At 35.2% G+C, this 7500-nt stretch overlaps 1 protein-coding gene across 1 annotated transcript in view; it reads left to right on the plus strand.

The window, feature by feature from the left end:
* The first annotated feature begins 4646 nt into the window (after positions 1 to 4646).
* The window catches only part of LOC144967491 (uncharacterized), a 618402-nt gene continuing 615548 nt past the window's right edge, over positions 4647 to 7500 (plus strand). Inside the window, exon 1 of the mRNA XM_078904810.1 lies at positions 4647 to 4695. The gene's annotated coding sequence lies outside the window, so the exon portion shown is untranslated. The remainder of the gene's footprint in view (positions 4696 to 7500) is intronic.

Here is a 7500-nt window from a genome sequence, read left to right on the forward strand (position 1 = left end):
GAAGGGCATTGACGGAGGACCTAAAACTGAATGCTTAACGTGGAGAGAAGCTGAGAAGATGGCACACAACTGGACAAGGTGGAGGGGATTCGTCAATGGCCTCTGCTCCTGCTGGAGTGAAGGGCCTACGTCAGTAAGTAAATCAAACAAACATACAAACAAATAAATAAACAAATAAAACACCACCACCCTCCAAAAGAAAAAAAAAAAAAAAGAAAAAGAAGAGCTAAATATAACAACAACCCCAGAAACTCCAAAAAAGGCCGCGTTGTATACAGTTGATCCGGCTGGCGGGTCTGGATTGTGTACTCATTGTGGTTCTAAACGAATGTGCTCGAGTTCAAAGAGCCCCACTCTGCTTCCTGGAGTGACTTTCACCCTTCACAAATTCTACACCGTTACCAGTATACAGATTGCAACACAGCATGATCTCTAAACAGGCATGCGGTTGGAGTACAATGGCGCCCCGGGTGTGTAATTCTGTTATGAGAAAATTATAGAGAGAGACCAGTCAAGAGTCCTGATCTGGACAATGTAATGGAGGCATACTGCCGTTGTTTAAAAAAAAACACAGTATATGCAATGTTAACCAAATAGCACATACTGTGTTCTTTAATAAAACGGCAGCATAGCAACCTAGAGGGCATTGAATTGGGGCGATAAGCGATCAATCGATGCTTTGCGTGTATCTAAAATACCCACAACATCCGTCAACCGGAAATAATATAACGTACCAAGACAAAAAAAAAAAAAACTATGTGTAACCTGAAACGTTTTATAGTCTGATTGGTGGAATTAAGTGAGATTTAATAATTATATTTTCCCCCCTTTTCTTGGGGTTTTATATAGCCCAAAATTCACCAAACGTGCTCAAAGTGCTTTACAAGGGGTCGCTAGCCAATAGCAATACGGAACGTGTAAAACGAGAGATGACGCCTTTAGACGATATTACAATTATTCTTTTTTTTTTCAGACAGAGATAACGCTGTTGAGGGCCAGGTACTCATTTTACACCTGAGTACGGTGAAAGAATGTGAGTAAAGAGCCTTTTTCAAAGACTCAACTATGCGCCGAGCGAGGCTCGAACCCAGGACCTTCCTATCCGAAAGCGAGTGTCATATCACTAGACCATAATATAGCCGCACAAGCTTCAAGAAAATCAAATCTGATATTTAATCTCCAGCAGAGATTGCTGCTTGTTTGGGATAAACCTTTTTCTCGTAATTTTCTTTCTACATTTCTTTAGCACGATTTCATGCACACCGAGGTGTACGTATATGCAGGTCTGACATCCGAACCCTCTTATGGGCCTAATTTAACATTGTTGTAATGTATGATATTTTGCGTCATTTTTAGAGATTTCCATTACAACAATGAGCCCATAAGGAATTAGGTTATCAGACATGTGAATAAGTGCACGTCGATGCACACCTTTTTAGATCTGGTAGCGTACTTGAAAATCTGTAAAATTAACGCATTGGAAACATACATTATTTATAAACATACAAAGTTGTGTTTGATTCATCTTATTTGAACCCTTGATTTTCAAAGTCCGTAAATTTTAAATTGAAAGTTATTTTAGGATAAAACTGATAAACATGGGATATTTGGACCAAATAAATATCAAATCAATCATCTCTGATCCATTTTTAAGATGGTATTTAAGGTAGGATATTAAGTGACTTAGTTGAAAATAAGAATTGAGCTTTAATATAGCGCAATATCCACTAAACGTGCTCAAGCGTTCTACAAAGGCACGTTGACCAACAGCAACACATAACATATTATAGAACAAGACATGGCGCCTGTTTGGTGAGAGAATGTGAGTAAAGAGCCATTTCAAAGGACTTAACTATGCGCAAATAAACAGTGTCCGAATAGTTGTAACACTTGTTTCCCCCCCCCCCCCCCCCCCCCTGCCCCCCCCCCCCTCCTCTTTGATGTTATGAAATCACTTAGTCTTCCAGGGTCGTTTCTGCAACGTTTAATATTGGAATGCGTCATGGACGAGTAAATACGGCTTACCATACCAGGAGGTCCCAGGTTAGAACCCCGCTCTGTGTAACTCATTTTCCCTTTGAACAGAGAGAAAGAAAGAGAGAGAGAGAGAGAGAGAGAGAGAGAGAGAGAGAGAGAGAGAGAGAGAGAAAGAGAGAGGAGAAAGAGAGAAGAGAGACAGGAAGAGAGAGAGAAAGAGGGAGAGAGAAAGAGAGAGAAAGAGAAAGAGAGAGAAATAGAGAGAAAGAGAAAGTGAGAGAGAAAGAGAGAGAGAGAGAGAGAGAGAGAGAGAGAGAGAGAGAGAGAAGTCATGAATGAAATCCAGTCCAACTATTCAAGATAAACAGTTTTGTTTAATAAAATAATAATAATAATAATAATATATAATAATGATAATAATAATAATAATAATAATAATAATAATAATAATAATAATAATAATAATGATAATAATAATAATACTTTATTGCATCCCAAAAAGGAAATTTAGGCCTCTATCGTTTCCACGAGTGAACTAAACTCACAAAAGCACACAATTTATAGATACTGTGCGCTTGGTTAAGAAACTCACAACATTGCCATCCGGAAATATAACGGGCCAACACACAAAACTATGTGTAACTTTGAACGTTAATAAAATTTAGTGAGAATGGGAGCAATCTATATTCATGTTTTCGTCCAACCAGGTCATCAATCACATGATTTGTTGCTGTCCAACAATTGGATATTTCTTAACAAATGTAAACACGCTGCTTTGTTTACAAATGTTATAAACAGACCCATGTGTCAAGCTGAATAAAATGACCAATCGTGATGTTAGATATTTAAAAAGCTATGAACACTTTTCACTATGTGGGTCACTTTGAGGACATTTTGCAATGTGACCAATGACCTCGAGCACACGGAAAGCTAATATAGATTATCCCCATTACTCATAAAAATGGATGGCAAAAAAAAAAAAAAAAAAAAAAAAAAAAATTAAAAAAAGAAAAAAGATCCGAGTGACGTCAACTTCGTTCCATCTATAAAAACTCCAAGCCCACACACTGAGTTGTCAGTTTCACGTGGATGAGTCTTGTAATTACTATTTGTCCACGAATCAAGGGACTGAATTTGGTAGCACATGCATTGCATTCACTCAATTGATGATGCCCATTATCTAAAATACTCACAACATCCGCCTGCCGGGTATAACGTACCAACACACAAATCTATGTGTAACCTTAAACATTTATAGTCTGATTGATAGAATTTAGTGAGAACTACTCATAAAAATGTCTTGCTAAAAAACAATAACAAAGACCTGAGTGACGTCAATTTCGTTCCCTCTATAGTCTGATTGATATAATAATTTAGTGAGAACTAATTTTTTTTTAATGGCTGGCTAAAATCAATAATAAAAAGCTGAGTGATGTCAATGTCATTCCCTCTGTAAAATGAACGAAAAGGACGTAACTCAGCTCTTTGTTACTGTTTGTAGCCAGACATTTGTATGAGTTGTTCTCACTAAACTGTATAGATAGAATGAATTTGACGTCACTCAGGTCTTTGTTATTGCTTTTTGCCATCCGCGTTTCTGAGTACTTCTCACTAAACTGTATTAACCAAGACTATAAAAGTTCATGGTTACACATAGTTTTGTGTGTTGGTTCGTTATACTTCCGGATGGCAATGTTTTGAGCTTCTTAGCCAAGTGCATCCTATCTATTAACCAGACTATAGATAGAATGCGCTAGGCCAAGGAGTTCACAACATTGCCATCCGGAAGTATAACGGACCAACACACAAACTCTGTGTAACCATGAACTTTTATAGTCTGGGTAATACAGTTTAGTGAGAACAACTCACAAACGCGGATGGCAAAAACAATAACAAAGGCATGAGTGACGTCATCTGCATACTATCTATAGATAGTTCGAAGATGACGTCACTCAAGCCTTTGTGATTATATTTTGCCATCCGCGTTTGTGAGTGATACTTACTAAACTGTATTACCCCGACTATAAAAGTTCATGGTTACACAGAGTATTGTGTGTTGATTCGTTATATTTCCGGATGGCAATGTTATGAGCTTCTAGCCAAGCGCATACTACCTATAGATAGTTCGAAGATGACGTCACTCATGTCTTTGTTATTGTTTTTTTGCCATCCGCGTTTATGAATAATGCTCACTGAACTGTATTAACCTGGCTATAAACGGTCATGGATACACGCAGTTTTGTGTATTGGTCCGTTATACTTCCAGATGGCAATGTTATGAGCTTCTTAGCTAAACGCATACTATCTATAAACGTTCAAGGTTACACATAGTATTGTGTGTTTAATTCGTTATATTTCCGGATAGTAATGTTGTGAGTCTCTTCGTCAGGCGCACATCATCTTTAGATAAATATATGCACAAAAATAATAATTTTTTTTTTTTCACATTAAAAATAAAGAAGAAAGAACATGCAAACAAAGACAGAAAGAGACAGGTGAGATTATAGCCATTTAAAAGAGATCAGTTTCAACTCTTTTCCAAGTCACTGCCATTCATTCATCGGAAGTATGAAGTGGGTGATGAGTCATCTAATAATGAAAACAACCACTGAGCGAGCTATCCATCCGCTTTGCGCGAATTAGTTATGAGTACACCTTTACTTTCGCACGTGCATACCGTGAGCGAATCCGGACACCCGTGACTTGACAACGAAAAAGGTACAAAACCTCGTTTAGGCTTTTAAAGAAGCGCTGATTTAAATGAAATAATTTTATTATTAAAACATCAAAGTCGAAGCATGTTGCTTGGTGGAATGTGTTACTATTATTATCATTAGTGTTTTCCTTCGAGTTTGTGGATTTGGATTCTGGACCAATCAATTTTTCTGTTTTGTTTCTCTCGCTGAGTGCGTGTCGGTTTTCCATTGTAAACAAAGGAGCGAGGAGCATCCGCATGGAATCAGTGCTTCGTGGAAATAATAATATTTAGTTATTGTGGATTATTATTGATGTGTGTTCATTCAACAGTGGTGATGGCAAGTGCAAGCACTGGTTTGTACCGGTGACGGGAAATGATCAGAGATAAATTGAAAGCGACATAGATGAAAAAAATATGAATATATATCAATGGTGCACTTTCTTTGTATCAATAATAATAATAACAATAGTAATAATAATAATAAAATAATAATAATAATAATAATAATAATAATAAAATAATAATAAATAATAATAATAATAATAATAATAATAATGATGATGATGATGTGATGATGATGATGATGATGATGATGATGATGATGATGATAATAATTATGATGATGATAATAATATCAATATAGATAATGAACAGATACATTCAATGTTAGAGGCATAATAACTATTAGTGAATCATCAGCGAATAATTAAACGTTTAACAGACAGTCATTTTTACCTCAATTATATTATGTTAAAAAGCAAAGGCAATGTTAGATACTGCAAGTGTGTGAAAAGAAAAAAAAAATGATTTTAAAAAAATCTAGTAGAGAGTTATCTACAAGATTATTCCAAAAGATGCTCAGTAATCCTTATAATGTGTAAACAAGTCAGTTCTTAAGTTATGCCTTTTGCTTTTGCTCCGATAAGCTGGTTTAGTGTAGCAGTGAGTGTAAGCCTTAGTCGAGATCCAATAGTATGGTAATAAGTACTGTTTAGATAGTTCGAAGATGACGTCAATCAGGTCTTTGTTATTGTTTTTTGCCATCCGCGTTTATGAGTAATGCTCACTGAACTGTATTAATCCGACTATAAACGTTCATGGATACACACAGTTTTATGCGTTGGTCCGTTATATTTCCGGATGGCAATGTTATGAGCTTCTTAGCCAAGCGCATACTATCTCTATAGACTGCTAGAGAGATTATTTGGCGGATAGGGTTTAAGCCAAAGTCACGTGATTCTGTGTCTAATGAGAAAGATGGGTGAATATTATTTTTTTTTCCTTTTGTAGTTGTTTTTTTATTGTTGTTGTTGTTGCTGCTGTTGTTGTTGTTGTTGTTTTTTTTTTTTCTTGTTTTTTTTTTATATAATTTATTTTCTGAGTTGTAACGCTTGATTTATGACCAAAAAAATAATAAATAAAATAAACAACAAAAAAAAAAAACCAACAAAAAAACCCCAAAAAAAAAAAAAAAAAAAAACCCAACCAAAAACAAAAACAAAACAAAACGCACAAACAAAATCTTAAAAACCTACAAAAAAAAACAAAAACAAAAACAAACAAACAAAAGAAAACAAAATTCACCAAAGCAAAATCCAACCCCAAAATACTCCCAGCAAAAAAAAAAAAAAAAAAAAAAGAAAAAAAAACACACACACACACACACACACACACACACACACACACACAAAACCCCAATTTTTAAAAAAAACCCCCAAAACAACAGCTACAAAAAAAAAAAAAAACCAAAAAAAAAAAACAAACAGAAACCAGCAAACAGAACTTAAATTTTAAAGAAATACAAAGAGAATAAAACAACATCAACACAATATTTAGAAACTTCAACGAAAGATAACAGAATTTTTAAAAATCAAACAATATCGAAACAATAAAAAGTCCCCCACAAAAATAAACAACATAAAAAAGAAAAACATAACAAAATACCAAACCAAAACAAAACAAAACAAAAAGAACAAAAAAATATAACAAACAAAATAATAACATTACAAACAATCAAACAACCAAACAAAATAAAATAATACAAAAAAAAAAAAAATCAAACAAAACATTATAGATAGTGTGTGCTTGGCTAAAAAGCTCACAACATTGCCATCCGGAAATATTACGAACCAACACACAAAACTATGTGTAACCTTAAACGTTTATAGTCTGGTTAATACAGTTTAGTGAGAATTACTCATAAACGCGGATTGCAAAAAAACAACAACAAAGACCAGAGTGAGGCCAGCTTCATTCTATATATAGATAGTATGCAGATGACGTCACTCAGGCCTTTGTTATTGTTTTTGCCATCCGCGTTTGTGAGTTGTTCTCACTAAACTGTATTAACCAGACTATAAAAGTTCATGGTTACACAGAGTTTGTGTGTTGGTCCGTTATACTTCCGGATGGCAATGTTGTGAACTTCTTGGCCAAGCGCATTCTATCAATAGATTTATCTATCCATCTACACAATATTATTCCGTCTGTCCCTAGCCCCATCCTCTATGCTGTGCCAAGAGATGAGTGCTGATTGGGGATTAATAAAACAAATAGTTGGCAGCGCTTTTAGGTCAGGTCATGACAGCTATCGTTGGTACTTGCCAACCGACGTACACTTATTTATAGGTCTGATAACCCAATGGTTTCCATATGGCCTCATTGTTGTAATGAAAATCTCAACAACAACAAAAATGACGTAAAATATTGTCCATTACAACAATGTTAAATTAATTAGGCCCCCATAAGTGGGTTTGGATGTCAGACCTGTATATATATATACGTTGTTGCCAACCAATCAAATCAGCCAGCCTCACAGTTTGTAA

The sequence above is a fragment of the Berghia stephanieae genome, chromosome 3 (genome assembly GCF_034508935.2).
Source record: "Berghia stephanieae isolate SIO BIC M18660-M18661 chromosome 3, UCSD_Bste_1.3, whole genome shotgun sequence".
NCBI classification, from domain to species: Eukaryota; Metazoa; Mollusca; class Gastropoda; order Nudibranchia; family Aeolidiidae; genus Berghia; species Berghia stephanieae.